The sequence below is a fragment of the Megascapheus bottae genome, chromosome 12 (assembly GCF_031878675.1).
Source record: "Megascapheus bottae isolate mThoBot1 chromosome 12, mThoBot2.hap1, whole genome shotgun sequence".
Taxonomy (NCBI): Eukaryota; Metazoa; Chordata; class Mammalia; order Rodentia; family Geomyidae; genus Megascapheus; species Megascapheus bottae.
Window position 1 is genome coordinate 19026456 of NC_143520.1, and position 6000 is coordinate 19032455.

Sequence of the window (6000 nt, forward strand, 5' to 3'; positions counted from 1 at the left end):
TATGTTATCTCTCACCTCTTTTGCTGTCCCTTGGTTATCTCATATTGTTACAGTATCTCACTTTGTTACCTGATATGTCGGATATATTTGTATTTGGTTATTTGAAATTGGATAGGGAAGGGGGGAAAACAAGATGAGGGGTGGGGTTGGGGAGGTGGGAAATGGGGACCAAGACATGAGAAAGGGTATCAATGTATGTGAATTAATGCACCTCCTCTCTGGCAAATATCATGTAACCCTTCTATTGATTACAATAAAAAATATATGAAAAAAAATAAAATGATGGAACATCACCAGATGCCTTGTTGTGATCAGCCTGGATAACAGCCATTACAAAGAAATAATGATCTGCAGTATAACTTTACCTGCCATCCACAGTAGTAGCTGGCATGACTGCTGAGGCAAACTTGAAATACCTGTATTGCACTGGAAACAACCATCGTCTCCAAATACACGGATTGTATTTGTTACAACAGTACTTTCCTGCCAATAGTTCCTTTCCACTACAAACAAATGTATTAGCTAGTCACAATAACTTTAAACAATAAGAAATTCCTCATATCTTGCTATCAAAAGAAGCATTGTAATCTCTGTAAGAAGTAATTGAAAGTTTATCATCTACAAGATAAAAAAAAACAGAACAGAACAGAACAATACAATGTGTGCCAGTCACAGCATTGTAAAAGCAAACTAGTAGTCCTGTAGCTTTTTTTTATTGGAACTGTAATTATTTCAGTAGCCTTCCTTATAAGTAGTTTCTAATCAAAAAGTTTAAGGATACACTGGTGGGAAAGATACCATTTTCACAGTGCAGAAGATGTCAGAAAATGCAGGGAAATGCCAGGATATTTTTTAGAGGACTGCCACAAAAACAGGACACATCTCTCTACCTAAGCAGAGGATCTGTACTCTGGCCTTTTGTGCTAGTCCCACCTTTGAAAAGGTGAAGCCTGTGGAAAACCAAGGAAGAATGAAAATAAGACAGAGAAGATCAGAGAAAAACACAAGCAGAAACTTTGGGTTGCAGTTTGCCAAACAGATTTGGTTTGTTGCACCGAAGTGATCAAAAGGTTATTTATGTACATGATTTACAGTCAATGTATTTCATAAATTGATCCATTTCTACATTCCATTATTCTATTTTACTATTCTGTAATAAAACATATTCTTTGCACACATATGTATATATGCCAGTTTCTATGTTTATGATCATGTGTGCTCCTGTGTTTTCCAATAATCAAGAGAAGAAAATTCAGAAGACTCGCACTCAAAGGTTTGGTGTCATAGCCATTCAAGTGGATAGCCTGAGGAGCAGCCCAGGAGGCAAGCTGCCCCGCCTACTCTCAGTAGCTGTTCAAGTGTTCTTCATTTTTACTAATGATCGAACACTCCTGGTCACTGCTTCCATTCCTTCACCTCTTTCCCAAACAGCATTTTTTCACTGGGCCTTCTCTGAACACACTTAAAACAATATTTCTTCTCTTTCTAGACTGACATTTTCTCTTCTCTTTTTATGTATTTTCCCCTTAGCACTCTTTTATTATATTTAAAAATGTACTATGTGAGGGCCAATTGTGTGACCCGTGCCTGTAATTCTAGATACTGGGGAACAAAGATAGAAGGATTGTGGCCCTAAGACACAGGAAAAGATGTTATCTGAAAAATACCAAAGGAACAAAGCATAAATAAATAAAAATCACACTTAATCAAGAAGACTAAAAGGACTCAAGTGGTAGCTTGTCATTATACTCAAAGCCTTCAGCTTGAACCTCAGTACCACAAAAAAGTAATGTAGGTATTTGAGAGAGAATGTGTATAGTATATGTATATATATATATAAATTATAAAGCATACTAATAAACAAATATGAAGTCTGCCAACTTGTAAAGTAAAATATTTGAAGCTAGGTACCTGTAATCCCAGTGACTCAGGAGGCTGCGATCTCAGGACTGTAGTAAGAAGCCATGTGAGTCTCATCTTCAATTAACTGTCAAAAAGCCAGAAATGGAGCTGTGTTTCAAATGGTAGAGCACCATCTTTAGTGTAAAAGCAAAGGGAATGTACACAGGCCCTGAGTTCAAGCCCAAGTACACACACACACACACACACACACACACACACACACACTTGAATACCTTTATCTATTGCTCATAGTGTGCCTACTATGTGCACCAGCGAAATGCTTACAAAGGTCCACATAATTATAACACAAACTGAAGACATCACAAAGAACCATTTAACAAAGGAATGGCTGTATGAATTATAAACTATCCAACGGAACAAGCTTTAGTGGAAACAAATGGACTAATAAAACCAAGCATGGATAAAATCATAGAATATGATATCATTTATAGAAAGTTCTAAAACAGGCCAAACAATGTTATCAGCAGAACACTTGAGAAATTTTGATACTACAGGATAGACTCATCAGCTGTATCTTTGTTTATTTCCAGATAGGATACTTTGAACTTCTGCATGCATATAAATAATGAGTTCTAGCTTCAGATTTATTTAAAATCTCTTAATTCCAAAAACATGAACTGTTTTAAGGCTTTAAAGTAAAAAAAAAAATAGGAGTCACTCTCCACATGTTTGGTTCCTTGCCCACCATGTAAAATTAATCATGTAGTAGGTAATTTTGCCTTGACCTCTTGAATCTAGTTTTAGTTTCTCACACTTTTCACCTATCTTCTCTTTAGTTAGATCTTCAACTTGGAGTTTTAGACATCTTAGATTTTGCTAACTCGCCTCATATTATTCATAGAGAATCTTTCTAGGAGATTTTTACTTAGCTTTTTTATTTTAACGCTGAACTTCAAATCAGTTTAATATGTGCATAACTGACCAGAACTTAAACCTAAAATAGCTTTTCTTCTCTTTCTCCAATTGCTAGATTGAATTATTCTTTCATCACACTTACTTCCCACAACTTGGAACGATCAGATTAAGTGAAGTAAGCCAGACCCAATGGAACATAGGTTCTATGGTTTCCCTCATTTGTAATCACTGGTATTCATCTAGGATTCTCCTAGTAGAAGATCACAATAACTCAAAAGCTACGTACATATGGTCATATAGGATGGGATTAAACAAAATGAACTCTAGGATATGGAAACAAGAGGTTTATCTTTGTGATTATTGTTCTTAATGTGCTATGTGAAGTTATTATTTTTCTCTTTTTTTCCCCTTATGGTTTATCTCATGTTGTTACTGTATCTGACTTTGTTACCTGGCATATTGTATATATGTTTGTTTATCTGAAATAGGAAAGAGAAGGGGAAAAACAACATGATTTGGGAGGGGGTGGGGAGAAGGAAATGGGAGAAAAACATGAGAAGGGGTATCAATATTTAAGAAGTAATGTACCCACTATGTGATGAATTTAACTGTAACCCCTCTAAACATTAACCCAAAAGTACAATTAAAAATACTTAATTTCCAGTTCTTTTTAATTAGTTTCCGTCCGGTCCATTTGAGCCCAATTAAAACTAAAGTTCCCTAGTCTGTCCACAGTTCCTGCAGCTTGCCCGTGACCCTTCTCCACGGTAGAAAAGATGATGATTAATGAAGTACCCATTTATAGGCTTTTGGTTTGGATAACTTTATCCTCTTTAAAAATATTGAGGATCTAAAAAGTGTTTGTTTGTTGGGGTGAAATATTTACTGCATTAGTAACTAAAAGGAAATTTTTAAACAGAGCACAGATCCTATTAACAAAGACAGTCGTGAAATCACTTCATTTCATGTAGCTTCTGGAAGTCTCCACTGACATCTGTGAGAGAACAAGAGTACAAATAACCCCAATGATATCATAATCACAAAATTTTGGCTGCATAGAATCCCCATGTGAAATTTCTTGGAGAACTAAGTGTTCCCCATCAATGGTTGGGAGAGAATGCTTCATGATTGCTTCAGATTTGTGTACGCCTTAAAATCATAGGTCTTTGATCAGGACTATATTTTCAAGGATTTTTTAGCAGTGAACAGAATACAGTGCATCCTTCCAGAAGAAAGGGCAAGCTTGTTTACTGTCAGTAGAAATAGATATAATGTCTCTCTCTGGGGTAAAATTCATAGGAAATGATTTAAATACTTGTTCCAAAAGATTCAGATTCCCTAAGTCAGAGTTTCTCCCCTCTAACATAGACCACTACAAATGCAGATGTTACCAGATACAATTTATACTGGCAAGGGGTAACTGAAGTTTAGTGAGGTTTGGTATAAATTATATTCTGCGCAATGATATGGTTGTTGGCAACAGATTGGTTTTTTACTTTTTGACACAGTATCATGTCTTCTGCCTGCACCGCATCTGTAACTCTATGGTAGGCGTACATAGGTTGTTATAAGATAAGAACTCCTTCCTTGTTCTTAACATTCACATTTTGAGAACCATAGTGTTGGATATTTTTCCATATTAGATAAACTTATAAAAATAGTATTATTCATAAACACATCATGAATGTACTTTGGGAATTTGGGTAGGAAAGGATGGAATAAAATATTAAATCATCTGTGTATTATGTCACCTTATTGTGATAGTCACATAATGTAATTCATGAGAAGGAATGCTAAATACTGAACTATATAAAACTGCTAAATCAATATTTTCAAAATTCAAGCAAGAAACTTGAGCGTGCTTCCTGGAACAGGATTTTTATATTAGATTGTTAAAAATAACATTGCTTCACACTCTTTATTTCTTTTTATTTTTCCAGTCCTGGGGCTTTTATTCAGGGCCTGAGTACCATCCTTGGACTTTCTTGAGGCTAGAGCTCTACCACTTGAGCCACAGCACCACTTCCACTTTTCTTCTATGTAGGTGGTACTGAGGAATAGAACCTCAGTCTTTGTGCATGCTAGGCAAGCACTCTACCATTGGTCCAAATTTGTGACCCTCCACACATTTTTTAAACAACACCACGCCATCTAAATAGCAATTATTATAATACTGCATTCATTTAAACATCATATTAATATATATTCTCTATAAAATATTTATTAAAAAGATTAGAACACTTTATGAGAATGGTATGTGAATAAAATTATATTTTAATGTCACTGAAAATCAATCTGAGCTAAATAGCACAAGCCTGTAATCCTAGCTGCTTGGGAGGCAGAGATTGGGGAATCAAGATATGATGTCAGCCTGGATTCACCTCTACTACTGGCTGGGTGTGATAGTGTGTACCTGTTGTCCCAGCTGTGGGGGAAGCACAGTCAGGGTACAGTGGCACATGCAGAAATACAGATGAAGGATTGCAACTCAGGTCAGTAAGGGCATCAAGAAAGACATTATCTGGAAAATAATCAATATGGAAAGGAACTCGAGACATGGTACAAGTAGAAAAGCACCTGCCTAGAAAGTATGAGTACTGCAAAAAAAAAAGTTATTGCAAGTTGAAAGGTATTGCCCCTGTTATGATAATAGTATGTGTCTTTCATGGTTTGAGGCAACAATGGCAGTGTGATAGTCCTTTATACAGCACTGTGAATTTTAATTTGTCTAATAATACTTCCATTTTTTTGTCATTTGTGGGGGTTGAACTCAGGTGCTGGGTGCTCTCCCTAAGCCTCTTTGTGCTCAGGGCTAGTGCTCCACTTCCAGTTTTTGAGTGGTTAATTGGAGATAAGAGTCTTACTGGGACTTTTCTGTCTCAGTTGGCTTCAAACTACGATCCTCGGATCTCAGCCTCCTGAGTAGCTAGGATTACAAGCATGAGCCACTGGTGTCTGAAAATACTTGCTATCTTTGTGCACTTTTTTTTTTTGGCCAGTCCTGGGCTTGAGCTCAGGGCACTGTCCTTGGACTTTCTCAAGGCTAGAGCTCTACCACTTGAGCCTCAGCACCACTTCTGGCTTTTTTCTATGTATGTGGTACCGAGGAATCGAACCCGGGTCTTCATGCATGCTAGGCAAGCATTTTAACCACTAGGCCAAACTCCCGGCCCTCTTTGTGCACTTTTAAAAAGAAAAAAAAAAGAAAAATGAGGGAGGGAT